At 58.3% G+C, this 19,056-nt stretch overlaps 1 long non-coding RNA gene across 1 annotated transcript; it reads left to right on the forward strand.

Moving 5' to 3' along the window:
* The first annotated feature begins 919 nt into the window (after window positions 1-919).
* Window positions 920-4,563, forward strand: LOC140596440 (uncharacterized). Its single transcript, XR_011998416.1, has 2 exons — window positions 920-1,356; window positions 2,683-4,563. It is a non-coding gene; the product is annotated as an uncharacterized lncRNA (long non-coding RNA).
* Window positions 4,564-19,056: the final 14,493 nt, after the last annotated feature.

Genomic DNA, 19,056 nt, shown 5'->3' on the forward strand with positions numbered 1-19,056 from the left:
CCTCGAGCGGCCTTCGGCCCTCTTCCCTCTGACCACCCGGCCTTGCCAACAGCAGATGGCAGGGGCGCAGGTGCAAGCAGCTGCCGGGGGCAGTGACCCAGGCCTCAGCGTCCCTTCTGTGGGGGACAGCCCGTCCGAGGTCCGGCGCTGCTGTGGGCCCCCAGGCCTCACCCCGCAGGCTGCTGGCCACCCTCAGGGGGCAGGACGGTACCTTTCCCGATGCTCTCCCTTCCCCGCCGGCTGGCCTGCCCGGGGCCCTGTCTCCATCACTCAGGACCCTTCAGGAAACATTGTGCCATTGGGGTCGCCGGTGCCTGGAGAGGGGAAGACAGGGATCCAAGGGCCCGGGGGGCTCCTGTCCTGGGAGGACAGATGGCGCCAGGCTGACCCCCACGCCCGTGGCTCACCCGCCCCAGCACACGTGCACGGCTCCAGCTGGGAGCCCGGCCCTGGTCGCCCCCCTCATGTGCTCCCTCTCCCCTGCACTGTGGATGGGGCCCCAGGGTGAGGGCACAGGCCTGGTGGTGCCCCTCTCTGCACGGGACCTTCCGTGGCTCCACACTCCTCCGGTGTGTGGGATGCTCCTCCGGTGTGCGGGACGTGACCCAGACCGGCCTGTCCTGCCTCGAGGGGACGCGTGAGTGGTCCCGGAGGCTGACCTCACTGTGCCCTCTGCCCAGGTGACCCCGGTGCCCTTGGGAGCCCCAGGGCGGTCGCCCCGTCCTCCGTCCTCCAAAACTCATCCAGCAGGCAGCCTGGAGGAGGCACGATAGCGAGGGAGCTGGAGCTGAAGGGGGCCTGAGCGCTCTGCCTGGGCCTCGCCGGGTGGCCTCCTGCCTCCGTGAGGACGGAGGGGGATGCCTGCCGGAGCCTGGCTCGCGGAGGATGCTTGCCAAGTGTCCCCTGCCTTCCTTCCCAGGTCTTGCCTCGGTTCCTGGGCCTGCGACTGTGTGCTCACCCTCGATATCGCTGATCTCGCCGCTTCGCTCGGTGCAGGAGGCAGATGGAAGGAGCCAGCGGGCCGGTGTGGACTCCTTTGCGCGTCCTCCTATGTGCCACTTTCGATTTCGTTTCAGGAAAGTCGGGAATCTGTTCTTTCCTCTCTGCCTGTTTCTCTTCTCCATCTTTGTCCATCTTCTTCTTCTTCTTTTTTTTTTTAACTTACGGGGGAGCCCCCCTCCCCGGTACTGAGGGAGTTGGGTCGTCAGAGCCAGAGCTGGGCGAAGCGGCGCCGGCCCGCCGGCCGAGCCCAGGCCCCGGCGCCCTCCGAGCCCGCGGGCGGAGAGCGGAGCCCTGTTGTTCCTGCCGGCTCCTCGCCTCGGTGCGAGAGGCAGTGTGGACACAGGCATATTTTTGGTAAGTAGGGCTGAGTTTAATACACTCCCAGTGCTAGAGAATCACAACGCTAGACTGCCTAAAAATACCCTGGTTGAGACGTGATCTCAATAAATACAGGCATTGACTTAGCCTGGGACGCAGGCAGCCTCCGCTGGTTACTGGCCTCTCGACTGATTCCCGCGTGTGCGCTCAGGACGCCGAGCAGGGAGTCTGAGCGTGGACCACGGAGGCACCAGGTCCGGGCTCCGGGCGTAGCCTTCACTCCCGGCAGTGTGACCTGGGGCACATCGCCCGGCCTCTGTGTGCCTCGGTCTTCCTCTCTGGGACACGGGGATGCTTTATTTATTTATTTAATTTTTTAATTTTTTAATTTTTTAATTTTTTATTTATTTATTTTTTTACGGGGATGCTTTAGCAGCCATTCCGTAGCCTGCAGCGAGCCACGACCCCCTCAGTGTCTAAAACAAAGCCTGCACGCAGTAGGGCCCCGACGGTGGTCGCGGAGAACCGCCCAGGGAAGGGTCAGCTCTGCCAGTGGACACGATCGCCCCCCCGGGCTCCGAGGAGACCGAGGCCCCACAGGCCTCAGGCTGAACGGGGAGGCGCACTTGTCACTCTGGGCCGCACCCGGGTGTCAGGCAAGCCATGAGCGATGTCTCTCGGCACCCGCGTAGGCGGCCACGGCGACTCCTTCGTGGGGATGGAGGACCAGCCTCGGGAGTTAGGGGGTCACCTAGTTAATGCTTGAGAAGCTCCAGCGCATGCTCTTTGGGGGCCGCCTGGCTTTAGTGGGACGCGCAGAAGACCTGCCTGTGGGAAGGGATGCACGGCCCCGGGGGCGACCTGCAGCTGCGGAGCTGGGAGCTGTGTTGGCTGGCTGCAATCGGAGACCACCCTTCATAGAGGATTTTGTGCCCGGGTCTCGGCCTGGGGTCCCCCGGGAGCCAGAGATTCAAGGGTGAGGCGCACGTGGCAGCGGGGACAGGGCTCGCGTGGTGTGGGGAGAGGCACGGCAGGGTGTTAGCTCAGCCTCCCCTGGAAACTGCAGGAGCTGGGGGCACGCTGGGGGACCGTCCCCCCTGAGAGCAGGGCTTCTGGGAGTCGGCTGGCCTGCACAGGCATTGGGGGACCCACAGGGAGGCCCCCCCGACCCCGAGCCTGGGGCCTGAGGACTCCGTGTCTCCTCCAGGGGCGCCAAGTGTGCAGAATGTGCCTATGGAGGGGGCGGTGGATGGAGGGGACCATGGGGGCCCAGCCTGGGCAGGACACAGAGCATACACGTGGGCGTGCTTGTGCTTCCTGGAATCCGGTTTAATTAACGCCTCGGTGTTTCCTCTTTGCCAGAAGCATGATCTCGAAGCCCCTCATGGGACGAACTGTCTCTGCCATCGTCGAGAAATATCTCAGATCTGGGCCCGTAGCAAGTTTCATGCTCTGCTTCTAAATCACGGTCCCCCAGAAGGACTCCATCGGTCCGAGGACACCAGCCGGGGGGCCTGGGGCACGTCTCCAGCTCTGGGACTTGCTGTTACTGACCCACGAAGGCGGTGGTGGGTGGGGGGCTTTAGGCTCCACGCACACCTGGAGCGCCACCATCACAGCATCGCCTGGACGGGGCTCCCTCTGGGCTCTCCCGCGTGCCGGCCCATCGTCCTGACCACGCAGCATCGTCCTTGACCACCGGCCTCTTCTCCCTCTGGGCCTCCCAGGTGCATCTCTGTGACCTCAGAACCCAGGACAGACCCTGGTATACAGCAGACGCTCTCTAAGTGCTGCAAGTGTGTTCACCCACTCTGAAGCCCGCAGCGCTCACGTGTGTCTGTGGTCTCCCCTCTGCCCTGGACTCCCTAAAGGCAGAAGGACACGTCCTGCCTCAGGGCTCTCAGTGCCCCCGCGGAAGGGCTCGTGCCTGGGGTTGCGCCTGGGGACCCTCAGTGGCCTCCCCGTGATTTCCAGCTGCCCCAGGACCCTCCATCTGTGGCTCTGCGCAGGGCTGGGGCTCGCAGCTTCCCCCCTGTGCCCCCAGCCTCTCGGCTCCCAGATGCGACCTCAACCTTTCAGGTTTCCAAGGACTACGAAGTGTGTTCATAAGTCCGCGGAACGCGGGCTGAGCCCCAGACCTCAGAGACAGACCCCCAGAGCAGGGGGAGCAGGGGGACAGACGTCCGGAGCAGAGGACCCCCAGGGGATAGACACCTGGAGCACAGGGTGACCTGGGGGACAGATGCCCGGAGCAAGGGGGGCCGGGGTGACAGATGCCCAGAGCAGGAGGTCCCCGGGGGACAGACGCCCAGAACAGGGGGTGACCTGGGGCACAGACGCCTGGAGTAGGGGGGGCTGGGTGACAGATGCCCAGAGCAAGGGGGGCCTGGGGAACAGACGCCCAGAGCACGGGGGTGCCTGGGGACACATGCCCAGAGCAGGGGGCCCAAGGGTCAGATGCTTGGAGCAGGGGGGCTGGGGGACAGAGGCCTAGAGCAGGGGGATCGGGGGTACAGATGCCCAGAGCAGGGGGTGACCTGGGGGATAGACGCCTAGAGCAGGTGGTCCCAGGGGGACAGACTCCTGGAGCAGGGAGTGACCTGGGAGACAGACGCCTGGAGCTGGGGGTGCCAGGGGACAGACGCCCAGAGCAGGGGGCCAGGGGGCACCAGCCCAAGATTCTCTCCTGTCCCAATCTCTCCTGTTGGGCCACCTGGCAAAGGTCCTCACCCCGTGGCCTCCAGCCCTCTGGCAAGGTGCTTCCCACGCAATCCCCGCTCTCGCCGAAACACCCCAGCTCCTCCCAACAGAAAACCCGGAGCGTCAAAGGAAACTAGAAGCACCGTTGGGTGTCTAAGCAGTTGGTGGGAGGGAAGATTCTCTGGGAGGACCTGCCCTATGCTCCGTAGGGTGGCAGGGGGACCTGACCCGCTGGGTCGGGCACAGGCGGGCGTGGAGGGGAAGCTCCCGTCGCAGAGGAACCCACGGGAGGCGGCCCACAGCCCTGGCACGCGGGTCAGCGGTCAGCCCTGGGGGGACCCACATCCCATGGTTCGTTCTCGACCCTGGATCCTGTGCCCGTGCAGGAGACGCTGGGACAATGCCTGGCTCCCCGTTCTCCTTGACACCAAACTCTGCTGTCTCGGCGACGTTGGCTTTGGGCGCGATGCTGTGGCGGGCTTGCTATTTTTACAAGGTTCACCCTCTTCTCTGCTACTTTTAAAAATAAAATTGTCAACAGCTTTTCCTTCCCCTGTGACATTTCCGCCACAACCGGGGATCTTAATGAACTGCGACAGGGAGGAGGAGACTGGGCGGGTGGGCGGCGTCGCGTGAGCACCTTCAGAGGACGGACGGGTCCGGGATCCGGCGCCTCCGGGAGCCGCTGTCCCCATGGAGCAGCCTGGGACTCGCGGATGTTTAAAACGCATCCAGCTTGGTGTCAACCCTGATGGTTTGAGGAAAAACCTATTCCTGGGGAGAAAAACACCTATATTTACTCAGCCACGCAGATCTCTGGGGAAGGCCTGGCTCTCCCCCGCACCGCAGGGCCCCTGGCAGCACCGTCCTCGCAGTCATGCCACCCGTGTCCAGCAAGTCTGTCGCAGCCACCCTCCTGCAGTTTCCCCATGGCGTTCAGACAAGTCTGACGATCTCCTTTCATGGTGGAGGTGATTCCTTGGCCCAGGAATCGTTCCGGGTCTCATTTCCGTCATTTGCAATAAAAGCGATGCCCCTCGTCCTGCTGACGTCCCTCACTCACTCCTTCCCTCCTTCCTCGTTGCCGCCGAGCTCCCCGAAAGCAGACCCTGAGGTGGCCTTGAGCATGCAAATGGCCCGGGGTGCCCAGGGCTGTAGGAAGGACAGGAGTTGGTGGCGGGAAGCAGGAGGTGAGCCAGGCGCCAGCTGGTGGCCACCTCGTGAGCAAAGGGTGAGTGGCGAGGTCTGGGTGTGTGCGGCGCTGGCGATGTGTCCCTCCTTGAAGGGGTCCGGGCACGTGCCAGCACTGCCGAGCCTCTGCTCTCCTTCACTCGCTCGGGTGTGGAAGCCCATGGGGCGCCGGGGCTTGGTGGGGGGGGGGGTGCAGTGCTGCAGGGACCCAGCCACCGTCCCATCTGTGGGGGCCCCATCTAGCGCTGGTCGGCGTAGGAAGGCGGGAAGGGACTCGCAGGAGGAGCGGACTGTCTGCCGCACTGGCGACGGGGAGGAATGGTTTATTTAGGTCACTTGCTGCCCAGTGGGGGTGCATTTGCCTCCGAGGATGATGCTGCGTCCCCAGGGGCAGGTGGATAGAGGCTCAGTGGCAGGCACAGGCTGCTTCTGAGGGACATTAGCTCATGGAGGACCACGAGGAGGGGCTGGTGACCCCATGGTGATGCCGCCATGGAGGGCGGCCCGGGGGCCACGGTGAGTACCTGGCACCCACCGGGGGCTGCTTCTGCTGGCGCACATCACAGACCCAGGTGTGGAGCCAGCAGGGTCCTGGGCGGCAGGGCGGGGCACCAAGGCTGTCACTCCGTGGGAGGCTCGCTCTCGTCCATGCCATTGGGTCTCCTGACCAGCAGCTCTTCAAAGCTCAGGACCTCAGAGCTCGGGGACATGGGTCCAAGTGCAGAGGAAGCTGGGCCCTGCTTCGGTTGCTCTGTCGGCGCCTCTGTGCACCTGGGCCGCGGTCCTGGAAGCTCCCTGTCTCTGTCACACGCTGTCACCATGCAGGGGCACGGCTGTGTTCCCCACGCTGCGGTCTCTCCGGCTGTGCCTGCCTCTCCACCTGCCGTCTCCAAAGCCTCGTCGCTTCCGATCTGCATGTGTTTCTGCCGAAATGTGCCCTTCCGGGGGAGGATGGGGGGCAGCTGAGGGAGCGGAGTGGGGGGCCCCTGGAGGAGGCAGGGATGGAGCCGGGGATGGAGAGCTGCTGCCCCGACGTGGGGAACAACACCCAATCACCACATCTGGAAAACTCGGGTCCTGAAGGCGTGGGCCAGGGCAAGGGGCAAAGGTCACATGCTGTGCATCTCAGAGTCTGGCCCAGGCCCATCCCCCCACCCCTGCCGCCCCTGCCTCCTCCCTTAGGATCCGCTCCTCACTAACCCCCACCTCCCACCACACGGGCCCCCGCCCGGCCACCCCTGCAGCTTCCCCTCTGGCTTGGCTTCCCCTCTGGCTTGGCTGCCCACCCCCCAGGCCTCCCTGTCTCCGTGGACGGGGTGGGGGCGTCGGGGTGAAAAGAGCCCTCGCCTTTCCTGGGCTTCCTGATGAGTTTCCCAGGCCGAGTGGGAGGCCAGGGAGAGCGCAGGCCCCAGCAGGGCAGCCCAGTCCGGTGCATCCCCATCCGGCTCCCCGGAGGCCTACACGCCCCTCCCCCTCGGTGTCTCAGCCTCAAAAATAAGTGAGACCGTCGTCGTTCACAGGTCTGCGACCTTCCTTCACAGGAGAGGAAACGCTCAGAACGGGGCCGTGTGACGGCGCTGCCCTGCGTCTCTGTGGCTCTGTCTGCTGCCCGGGCTGGAAGGAGGTTGGGATCCCGCCCGAGGGACTGCGGGGTGGGGGGATCTGCCCCGGTCCGGGGCTGCGGGGTAGCACCTGGGTCACTGCGTTCATCTCACCCTACTCGCAGCTCCTGGAAGGAAGGGGCCGTTCTTTCACATGGTGAGCACGTCCCCGCTTGGCACCTCGCAGACACCTTCAGCGTGAACAGGGCAGAGGGTTCCGGAGGGTAACAGGGGCTCGGGGCTCCCCCTGAGGTCCCCAGTGTCCCCCCACCCACCCACCAGCATCTTCCTTTCCTAGTTACTTCTCATCATAGACCAAGATGGAGGAAGGCGCGCCCCGGGTCAGCATGTCCCTGGAGCAGATTCCAGGGCCTGGGGCTGCCGCCTGCGTGCTCAGCGCCCCCAACAGCCCTCCTTGGGGATGCCGGCCAGCTGGGGGTCCTGCTCCTTGGGCAGGCAGCCCGCGTGCTCCGGTTCCAGTGAAAGAAAGCCTCACTTTGTGCCCTTCTCTTGAAACGCAGTTCCCAGAGCTGGAGGGCGGCGAGGGCGTCAAGGGTTGGGGAGTCCCGGGGTCCCGGGGGCGGCTCTGCGGGCAGCAGGAGGCCTGCCTCTCCCTCCCCCCATGAGACGGAACTGGGGGTCTCGGGGCCCCAGCGGGCAGCCCTGGCTGGACACCCAGAAGCCTTCAGCAGGTGTTTAACTGGGGGAACAGCGACAGAGCCTTGACTGGTTACCAGGGGCAACCGTGACATTTTAGGGACGTCTGTCCTTGGTAAGGGCGGCTGCTGGGGTGGGAAGCAGCCTGCTATCGGGGCCCTGGTGGGAGGAAGCAGCGGGGCCAAGGAGCTGAGGTGGGAGTGAGAGGGCTGCAGACCGAGGTGGGCCGATGGACAAACATCACGAGGCAGCGGGGCGCTATCAGGGTCCCAGTGTAACCACTGGTGTGGATGGGGTAGGAGCGGGGCCATTCCACATGCACGGGACTCATGCCCGGGTTCACGGGCGCCCTCTGCTCTCAGGATGGATGTCTTGCTCAGAGCGTCTTTCCGGCTGGGGCTGTGATCTCAAACCATGGACGCTAGACCACTGGCGTTGACTGGCTGGCATCCCTGAAAGCAAAGCCGAGAGGAGTCCCTCCATCACCGTCCTCCTCTGACACGTCCCGCATCTGCAGAGGCCTTGGCAACACCAAGCACAGGTTCTGCAAAGACCGTTTTCCTGGGATGATTGTTCTAGGGACCGAAGCTTGGCTTGATGTCTACGTCTATGGGTTTGAGGCTAGTGCTATGTTACCTTGTGTGTCCCATTAACAACGGGGAACATTGAGACCTTAGGCTAAGGAGGCGCTTCCCGGAGCTACTACCACTTCTGAGTGAGAGGCGCTCGTCCCCAGCTCCAGCTGTGAGTCACCGCGAGTATGGGTGGGCTGCACAGAGGCAGGGTCGTCAGCACGCTCTGCCCTCACCGCTGGTTGCCCAGGGTTGTCTTCTTCACTTAATCGAAGCCTAAATAAAATATGCAAACCTAGCTTCGCAAGTAGAGGCATTAGGTCGTTATCTGCTCTGCCAAACGATTCACAGTTAGGGTTCTTAAAATAGAGGTTGTTTCCATAGCGTTTACCTGGTTTTGGTTTACAGAAATTCAAATGTGCAAACACCATTAGCACCAAAGACAGCCTTGTCTTGGGCACCCCCAGCCAAGGATGAGGGGCCGGGTGCAGTCTCCTTGTAAGGAACCCCACCTGGGGCTCATCGCTCATTCTAATGCGCATGCCCCTCACCCCCCACCCCATCCGCTTAGACTTCTCCCCAAGGATATATCTGTTTTCCAAATCCCTGGCAGATGCACTCGTGGTGCCAAATCAAATCTGCTTTTCACAGACAGTGTTCCCTTATATTAAAGCCGACCCCAGTCACCCCACAGAAGCGCGACAAAAGGTTTCTGCAAACTTACACAATGGCCTCTAAATATGAAGTCCTGAATAGGAAACCTGTTTCATCTCTGGGAAGAAAAGAGATGAGTTGCAGGAAGACATAGAGGAGATTTCCGACAGAGGACCGAGAAGTCGGCTGTGTTCGGGGCTGAGGAGGTGGGAGGCCTCTCTCTGCAGAGGGGTCAGTCAGCGGTGCCTGGTTCCTGGAAAGTGGACGCTGTGCTGGGCCTGTTTAGGGTGAAGGCCACGTGAAGACAGCACCGGACTCTGGCTGGGGCTCAGCCTTCCTTCAGACGGGAATCCTCTTCAATGTCAGCCTTCAAATACATGGGCCTGAACCCCGGGGCCTCGCTTCCTTCCCAGAGCCCAACACTAGTGAGTTGGGAGTGTCTGTGCAGGGGCTGCTGTCATAAATACACATAAACTGGGGGGCTTACAACAACAGATGTGTGCTCTCTCACGACCTCAAGGCTAAAAGCCCCAAATCAAGGTGTCCGCACGGCCTTTGGAGGCTCCTGGGAAGAACCTTCCTTGTCTTCTCTGGTTCCTGGTGCTCTGGGCTGGTGGTGGCATCATCCAGTCCCTGCCTCAGTCTTTACCTGGCTGCCTTCTCTGAGGGTCTCTGAAACACACTTGTCATTTGATTTGGGGCTCACCCTAGTCGGGGATGATCTCATCTTAAGATCATAAGCCTAATTTCACCCGCAAAGTCTCTCTCCAAATAAGGTCTCATTCACAGTATCCAGATATTAGTTCACAGACATATCTTTGACCTGCTGCAGATAGTGAATGTTATGGGCTGAACTGTGTCCCCTAAAAATCAATCCAATCCCCAGCACCTCAGAATGTCCCCACTTTGGGATATAAGGTCTTTAAAGAGGCAATTAAATGAAAGAGGTCAATAGGATGAGGCTTTAATCCCAAATGGCTAGTGTCCTTTCAAGAAGCAGTAGAGACAGCAGGGATGTGAACACACTGAAAGGTCAGGTAAGGACACAATGGGAAGGTGTCCAAGGAGAGATTCCTCAGAAGAAACCAACCTTACTGACACCTCGATATCAGATGTCCAGCCTCCAACACTGAAGGAGAATAAATTTCTGTTGTTAATCCCCCCAAACTATTGCATTTGTTATAGCTACTTTAGTAAATGTAGAGCATGACTGGTTTTGGGGGGCTCATTATGTACCTGCCATCCAGCACCCTGCATTAAAAGGTGATGCAGGGATCCCTGGGTGGCCCAGCGGTTTGGCGCCTGCCTTTGGCCCAGGGTGCGATCCTGGAGACCCGGGATCGAATCCCATGTCAGGCTCCCGGTGCATGGAGCCTGCTTCTCCCTCTGCCTATGTCTCTGCCTCTCTCTCTCTCTCTCTGTGTGTGACTATCATAAAAAAATAAATAAATGCTTTTAAAAAAATAAAATAAAAAATAAAACGTGATGCAGTGGTAAAGGAACTAATTGATACGGATATGATAACAGTAGGGGATGTCAATACCCCACTTACACTGATGGACAGATCATCCAACCAGAGAGTCAACAACGAAACAGTGGCTTTAGATGACACACCGGACCAGATGGATCTAACAGATATATTCAGAGTGTTCCTAAAGCAGCAGAGTACACATATTAGGTCACATAACCAGCCTCCACAAATTAAAAAAGATTGAAGTCACACCATGCATTTTTTCTGACCACAAACTATGAAACTAGAGGTCAACCATAAGAAGAAATCTGGAAAGAGCACAGATATATGGAAGCTAAACAACATGCTACTAAAGAATGCACGGGTCAGCCAAGAAATCAAAGAAGAAGTTTTAAAAAAAATATGGAAACAAATGCAAATGAGAAATGATAATCCAAAACCTTTGGGATGCAGCCAAAGCTGTTTTAAGAGGGAGGTTTATAGCAACACAGACCTATTTCAAGAAGCAAGAAAAGTCTCAAATAAATGACCTAACTTTACAGGAAAGAAGCTAGAAAAAGAAGAGCAAACAAACCCCCAAACCAGTAGAAGGAAGGAAATAATAGAGATTTAAATGAATTGGAAACAAACAAACAAAAATAGGCAGATCAATGAAACTAGGAGTTAGTTCTTTGAAATGATCAACAAATTGATAAATCTTTAGCCAGTTTCTAAAAAAAAAAAAAAAGAGAGAGAGGGAGAAAAAAAGACCTCAAATGAACAAAATCTCAGAAAGGAAAAAGGAGAATTAACAGCCAACACCACAGAAATACAAAAGATTATTATAAGAAAATATGAAAAATTACAGACCAACAGATTGGACAAGTTGAAAGAAAAGGATAAATTCCTAGAAACATATAGCTTCCCCAAACAGAAACACAAAGAAATAGAGAATTTGAACAGACTGATTATTAGCAAATAAATCAAATTAGCAGCACTTGGGTGGTTCAGTGGTTGAGCATCTGTCTTCGGCTCAGGGTGTGACCCCAGGGTCCCGGGATTGAGTCCTGCATCTGGCTCCCCGCAGGGAGCCTGCTTCTGCCTTTGTCTCTGCCTCTTTCTGTGTGTGTCTCTCATGAATAAATAAATATAATCTTTAAACAATCAAATTAATGATTGGAAACCTCCCAAAAAAGTCCAGAACCAGACAGCTTCCCAGGCAAATTCCATCAAATGTTTAAAGAAGGGTTAATACCTATTATTCTCAAACTACTCCAAAAAATAGAAGGTAACTTCCAAACTCATCCTATGAGGCCAGCAGTACCCTGATTCCAAAACCAGATAAAGACCCCACCAGGAAAGAGAACTACAGGCCACTATCTCTGATGAACATGGATGCAAAAATCCTCCACAAAATACTAACAAACCAAATACAACAACACATTAAAAAAAAATCATTCACTACCATCAAGTGGGATTTATTCCTGGGCTGCAAGGGTGGTTCAATATTTGCAAATCGATCAACATGATACATCGCATCTCAACAAGAGAAAGGATAAGAACCCTATGATCATTTCAATAGACGCAGAAAAAGCATGTGACAGAGCAAAACATCCATTTCTGATAAAAACCTCCTCGAAGTAGGTGTAGCGGGAACATACTTGCACTGAGAAAGGCCATCTATGAAAAACCCATAGTGATTAAAAAATGTGGTGTGGCCGGAGAAAGCTGGGACTCAGGTCAGCTGAGACCGGGAGTGGGCGGGTCCTCAAAATTGCCCGATGATTAGGGGCAGGTTGCTTAGCTGACGAAGGGCCAGGGGTCTCATCTGTGTCAGGGGGACACGGGTGCCCGCCCCGCGGCCTTATAACGACAGGCAATGTGAAATCTCGCCATCCCCTGACACTGGTAAGAATGCAACGGTGGATGGTCGCCGTTGCGGTTGTTTCTGGGGCCCAGCTGCGTTTCTGGGAGGCAGCTTTCACCCCGGGGAGCACACGGTGGCCCACCACGTGGGTCACGTGCTCGAGGCCAAAGGCTCGGGGAGCGACGGCTCAGAGATCGGCACCTCCATTTGGTCCCTAGAATCTGATGCTCAGACCCAATTTTGTTTCTGAGCTCCGGGCCTCCATGCCTTGGTGTCCCCTCCCGTCTTAGAGCCATCTCCAGGAGGGTGACACTGACGGCAGACGTGCTGTGCGCCGGGAGTGACGTTTACGCGTGCAACGAGGCTTGAATTCACCATGTCAGGGAAGACAGTGATCACTTGGCTTGTCTCTGAGCGCAGGTAGCACGTTCATCCTGCTGCCTCCTAAAGGGCTTTGGCCCTTCCGTGTACAGGGGAGACATCCCACAGACAAAAGGTGGTGACCGTTTGTCCCCAGTGTCTGGGGCTTGGCGGCCCTGCTCCTGGACACCCCCAGTGGGATGAGATGCCCCCCCCCGTGCCCTGTCCCCTGTGGCAGTCCTGCTGGAGGCTGTGCTTCAAGAGGCATGTGACTATGCCCTCGTGATGCCCAGCCCCCCACTTGGCAAATGGGGGGCACTTAATAACTTTTATCCTGGAACGTGGAAGTTTTACAAGGGAACTACAGCAGGAAGACAGAGCAGGGCATGAGCAGTGGAGATATGCAAGGTGGCGTGTGCACATGTGTGCGCTCAGGCCCCTGGGGGGCCGGGGCAATGGGCTGGGTCCCCGACATGCACATGCATGCCTCTGGGCAGCCTGTGTCCCCTGGGTCCCCGTGGCAGCTGCGATGGGGGCAACAGGGAAAGCAGGGTGGCCCAGCCAGGGTGAAGGGGATTGTGCAGGGGCGGCACGGGGACCCACAGAGGAGGGCGGGCTTGCTGGTGCCTCCCGGGATCCTGCCTGCAAGAGCCTGAACTCCTGCCCGGCCGCCAGCACGGGAATGACGGTCCTGCCAGGCAGGTTGTTGGAAAATAAAAACACTTGCGTGCATGTTGCCGTAGTGCGTATTGGGGAGATATTTGGGTTCTTCAAAGAATTTAGGATCTCCCGTTCTGAAAACTGAGGCAATACTGCAAAGCAGATATTCACAATCTTAGAAATAGAAACCAAGCTTTAAATCATTGCATTTCGTGGAAAAAAAATGTACCATTTTCATATGAAGCTTCAGAGAGTGCGATTATTTGTGAGGAAGGCCACTTTAAAATTAATCTTTTTCAAAACAAAAAAGAACTAAAATCTATTTTTTTCAAAAAAATAAATATAATTTTTTTTAAAAAGACATAAAATGATTTTTTTCCCTTGTAATTGAAGACACAGCTTTGGAAACAGGCATCTGAGTTATGCACAAGTCATGAGGGCCCTTTGAGTTTCTGAGGAGGAGAAGCTAGAAAGGCATTGTATGATTTCATATTTGAAATTAATTTCAGAATTAATTTGTATGAAGAGCTGAATCATGGCAGAAAAATCCTCCCACAGGATTTATCAGCTGTAGATGCTCTCACAGTTTATATTTCAAACTAACTTATCAAATGTATCCCAATGTTGTCCCAGCCTATATACTCCTTGCAGCTCCAGGAGCTGTTGCATTAGCAGAAAGATCCTTCTCAAAAGTAAAAAAATACCAGAAGTTATTTATAATCTTGTATCTGCCATCAGCTGCAATAACCCGGGGGAACAATGAAGTGGGCAGAACCACAGATTTTGATGACCTAAGAAATACAGTGGTAGCCAGAAAAAAAGCATTTTATGACTGATCAAGACACTGCATTAATAAAATATTATTATTTATGATCTTACATGAAATGATGAGTCTGAACATATTAATACTTTGCGGAGTGAAAGTTTCTGCTGCTACCTGTGTGTCCCCGTGGCGCCTTCGAGTTAATAAAACATTTCAATGGGGAAGGCTTCATATTTTAGAATCATTACACCTGCTTTGTGAGCAAGAGACACCAAATTGTGCATTTTTTTAAAAATAGATTTTATTTATTTATTTGACAGAGTGGGTGGTGGGGGAGAGAATGCGCTGGGAGACAGGCAGAGGGAGAAGCAGGGTCCCCGCTGAGCAGGGAGCCCGACGCGGGGCTCCATCCCAGGACCCCGGGGTCATGACCTGAGCAGGAGGCTGGTGCTTCACTGACTGAGCCCCCCAGGAGCCCCTAAATTGTGCATTTTTCACAGGCCTGGAAGATTATGTAGCTGGCCCTGATCCTAAGATCACCCTAGAGGTAAGAGTCCCAGAAGCTCAGAATCAAAACAGACAAATGAAGAAAAAAAGCCGAATGCAGTACAGTAGCACCTGCCTCACGCCCCAGGCGCTTCGCCCAACAGCACCAGCACCCTGGGCCGCGGGCCCTCCGTCGACCCTGGTCCAGGGTGCTTCCTCGTTTAGGGCCTGGGTTGGGGGGTGGGGCAGGTGTGCTGGGTGGGACGGCTGCCCTAGTGTGGGTGCTGTGGGTTCTGAGCTCCTGGCTTCATCTGGAATCGCCCTCGTGTGACAGGGTGCATGCAGCTCGCACCCTGTCCCCTGCAGGGGTGCAGGGCAGCCCCGTGTCTGATGTAGGCATCACTCGGCCTTCCCTTGCCGGCTCTGCTCACGGAGCTCCCCTCCCTCCTGGTGTCCTCAGACCCGCCGTGCCCTCCTGGGGTCCCCTCCCCGTTCTGGGGAGAGGGCTTGACGACACTCCCTGGGCCTCTGCGTGGTTTGGCTTGGTCCTGCACCTCCAGCCTCAGAGCGGGGCCTCGGCCCTGCAGATCCCGCCTGCCGGTCGGTGCACACACAGGTGTGCTCCCCGTGCACCTGCCCAGCCGGCGAGACCTCGGAGGGCGCACGCACCCAGATAGCGAGCCGGGCTCTGAGCCGCCCCCGCCGCTCTCCGGCTCTGCGGCCCCGGCCAGCCCCGGCCCTCCCTGGGCCTCGGCTTCTTGCCCAGGAAAGTGGGCTTTTTTGTCCACACTCCTGGTCTCAAGAGGCGAGTCGAGATCCCATATGAATCGATGTATAAATGGGCTTGGGGGCGTGAAGGCCGTTTCCCTGTAAGAGAGCCTCTCACGGCCTGATCCCAGTTAGCTGGGATCCCAAAGAGACTCCAAAACATCTCATCCAAGGAAGAAAAAGCTGCAGGCGAAGAAGGCCCGTCTAAGAATCCGCTCGGCTTACAGGGCTGCAGACAAGCTGCGTGCGCGTGTGTGTCTGAACTGCTGATGAATATTGTCTATTTCTACCCCTTATGTAAGGCTCACGGGTGGGGAAGGATCTGCTGAGTATATCAAAGACCCATTTTTAATTCATGGTGGGCTGGAGGAATAAAACTTACTTTTTTGAGAAAGAAATCTACAAGGAGATTTTGGAAGCCAACCAGTTTAATAAACACAGGCTCTAAGTAAATAGCATAAAGAATTTATGAACATTGCTTTCTGCATTTATGTATAGCTTGCTGTGTGGGGCCCAGAAAAAGAACAAATCACGTCTTTACAGTCTTTTCAGGACTCACAGTCTGTTTTTCATACCCGGTGTGGCCCGCGGGGGCCCAGCGGAGCGAGGCGTCGTGGGGAATGATGTTGTTTAGCACGGAGTGGGCCGGCACCCCATTGTCCGCGGGCCGGGCCCCCAGGAGGAAGGGACGCGCCACGTCTTCAGCTCTGGGTCTTCAAGACGCGCTCTGTGCGACGGCACAGTCGCAGAGCTGGACACGGGGCTCCGGGTGCGGAGAAGCCGGGGGGGGGGGACCTGCTCGGGGCTCTGCAATCCTCCCGCGGCCCCGGTCCCTGGGCCTCGCCACCCCAACCGGCCGTCCCCTCGTTCACCCGCCCCAGACCCACCTGGCCCCTGGGATGGCGAAGCAGGGGCTCCGTGTTCTGGGGGACGTTGCGGGGGCGGTCCCAGGGACTGTAAGTTAGGCTGTCCCCCTGCCCAGGTAGGGACCTAGGCGCAGGTGCACGTGGAGCCGACTCTGAGCTGGCCTCTCCGGCCCCCATGGTCGTTCCCGGGCTGCGTGGTCTCCCAGTCGGGTCGGCGGGAGTCGAGGAAGGCCTGCTGGGGGGTGACATTAGGGCCGCCTTCAGAGACAGTTGAGGCTCCCAGAAGAAGGGGGCCTGGCCATTCCCTGAGCCCTGGCCAGTGCAGCGGCCTGGGCTCACCCTTAGGGGGGTGCAGCCAGGGCACCAGAACCTCAACGGGCTCCTCTTTTTCAACGTTTTGTAAAACTGTGGTAAGATATACGTAACAGGATGTATACCGTCTTAGTCATTTGGGTACATGAGCGCATTCACGTTGTCTTCCCCCAGGACTCCCATCTTCGTCAATGGGAGCAGGGTCCCCATCAATCCCTAATGTCCATCCTCCCCCAGCAACAGTGTGGAGGCTGCAGGGCCGTCGGGGCCGGGGCTGGGGGCTGGGGGCTGGGGGCTGGGGCCTGGGGTCCATCCTTGGCCGTGGGCATCCGGGGGCGGGGGGTGAGGTGGTGATATAGGCAGGGGACACGCACCTTTGCTCGTGGCGGTGGCTGAGCGTCCCAGTCTCGGCTCCCCTGCCCCAGGCTTTCCCGGCGGCCAGCACCGCGATGGTGCCCAGGAACCAAAAAGAAAAATAAATAACAAGCCTGTGTTCATTTCAAGCCCCATTACAAGCACATTAAAAATGAATCCATAGTGGCCTCGTTCCTTGGAGACAAGTACACCGGGCCCAGGAGTCAGGCCCGTCTTGGAGCTTCCAGTGTGCAATAAACACAGTGATGGCCCGAGGCCACGTCCCCCTCTGCTCACAGTGCCCGGGGCCCCCATGCCAACCCCCAGCCCCCCCCCCCCCCACTGTGGGCTGTAGGCACAGCCGGGGAGGCCCTGAGAGGAGCACTGGCAGGAGACGGGCAGGGGAGCCCGGGGCAGCCCTGAGGGTCAGGAAGCCCAGGCCCAAGTGCACTCAGACCCTTGAACAAAGGGGGCCCTGCCTCTCACAACCCCCACCAGCTGCTCACAGCTTTCCGGGCTCCCAGGAGGGTCCTGGAGTTGGGGTTGGGGGCAGCCATAGGGGACCCGGGCACGGGCTGTCCTGATTCCATGGCCAGGGCTCCCCCCAGTCCACCCGGCCCCTCCCTGCCTTGTGCACTGGTGTCGGGGGAGTGACTGAACGCGCTTGGGGCTCTCCCCTTGTCACATGCCCCTCTGTTGGACAGGTGGGCTGATCCCACTCAAGGAAGCGCCGGCGCTACGGCCTTGGCCACCTGTCATGTGGACCATGGGAAGATGTGCCATCTCATCCCCCGACACTGTGAGGGCCACGCGTGACCCAGGGCTGCAGGGAAAGGAGCCAGGTGCAGGTGTCCTGGGTGCTTACAGACGCCCCAGCCAGGCCTGGCTGGACCTGAGGAGTGAGCAAGGGTGCGGCGGCTGAGGTTCCCTCATCCAAGCCCTCCGTCTCCTGACCACAGCTCGGAGCAAACCACAGAGGGGAAGGACCCTCCCCCAAGGTCAGGGGCAAGGTCTTCTCAGCTGACTTGGGGCAACAGCCACTAGTGGGGGACACCCCAGCACACAACCTCGGACATCTCCCACAATGGAATCCAACGGGCTGCCTGGAGGGGTGGGCGTCCCCGAGGGACGCCATGGGCACAAGAGCATGCACGTGGCTCCTGGTGCTAATGGCCCCACCCACTCTCCACCTGCATCCCTCTCTCTGGGCAGATTGCAGGGTGCAGAGAGAGCTGGAGCATCCTGCAGGTCAGGGCGCAGCCCACCAGGGCAGTGGCTGGGGTAAGCTGGCCTGGCCCAAGGGTGTAGGGCAACCGTTGGGATCTGCGAGCCCTTTGAAGGGACACCCCAACCTGCACCTCTGTGCCCCAGTCTAACCTGTGGCAGAGTTAGAGGTTAAGGGTTGGCAGCTGACTCGGGCCTCCAGGGAGAAGGGGGCCAGAGTCTGTGGCTGATGGTCTGGGCAGTGGCTGGGACGGTCGCGGTCTGGACAGATGGGCCTGGACCGGGCACGACATCAGAGCCGGCCCCAGGGAGCGGGTGGGGGGCACTCACTGCAGGGGAGGGCGCAGTCCAGGGAGGGCCGGGGCCAGGGGCCAGAGGCCGGGGCTGCCGGCACCCAGATGAGTGGGAGCCACACGGCCTGTCCTCCCTCTGAGGCGGAGAGTCAGGGTGAAGCAGCCCTCACCCAGGCAGCTCCAGAGCTGGGGTGGGCTTGGAAACCCAACTGCGTGTGCATGCGTGCATGTGTGTGTGCGTGTGTGCACGCCTGCCTCTGTGCCTGTGGCTCTGCCTCACTTTGCTACAGCAGCTGGAGCAGACTGACCCCCCGGCGCTTCTTCCAAGCTGGAGGATCTATGATCCACAACTTCATCTCAGGTCCTCCGGGCACCTTCTGCCTGCCGAGCTTGTCACTCCTGCTGCGACTGATGAAGGGACAATTTACCAGGCATTTACTGGGCTACTGACAGTGGCCTCGAAATAGCCCCACGAGGTGGGTGCCCATTGACCCTCATTCTATAGATAGAGACCACGCTCAAGAGCCCCACAAAGGCCACGTGTGGGGGGTTCAGCTTTGAATCCAGGTCTGTTTGACTCAGAGCCTGATGTCGGCCTGGAGGACACGGCTTCCAGCCCCTGACGTAAGAACCCCCGGCCACCCAAAAACGAAGGGCCAGCTACCGGAGGGCTCTTTTGGGAGAGGCCTGGGTGGGGGGCACCCGGTGACGCCGAGGGCGGGGTGTGGTCTGCGGAGGGACCTCTGTCCTTGCTGCACTCTGCTGCAGGCACCGGGCCTTCCCAGGGGGGCAGAGGAGGACGTGATGGACGCTTGCTCAGCTCAGCAGATGCTGCAGGCTCCTGCCGCGCTCTGGGCCTTGGACCCGGGGATCTGAGGGCCCAGAGGCCCCGCAGGCCTTCTTCCGGGGCTCGAGCAGAGCAGTGGATGCTCACAGGCCGGCGAGATGGAGACAAGCT

This window comes from Vulpes vulpes, unplaced genomic scaffold (assembly GCF_048418805.1).
Source record: "Vulpes vulpes isolate BD-2025 unplaced genomic scaffold, VulVul3 Bu000000626, whole genome shotgun sequence".
Taxonomy (NCBI): domain Eukaryota; kingdom Metazoa; phylum Chordata; class Mammalia; order Carnivora; family Canidae; genus Vulpes; species Vulpes vulpes.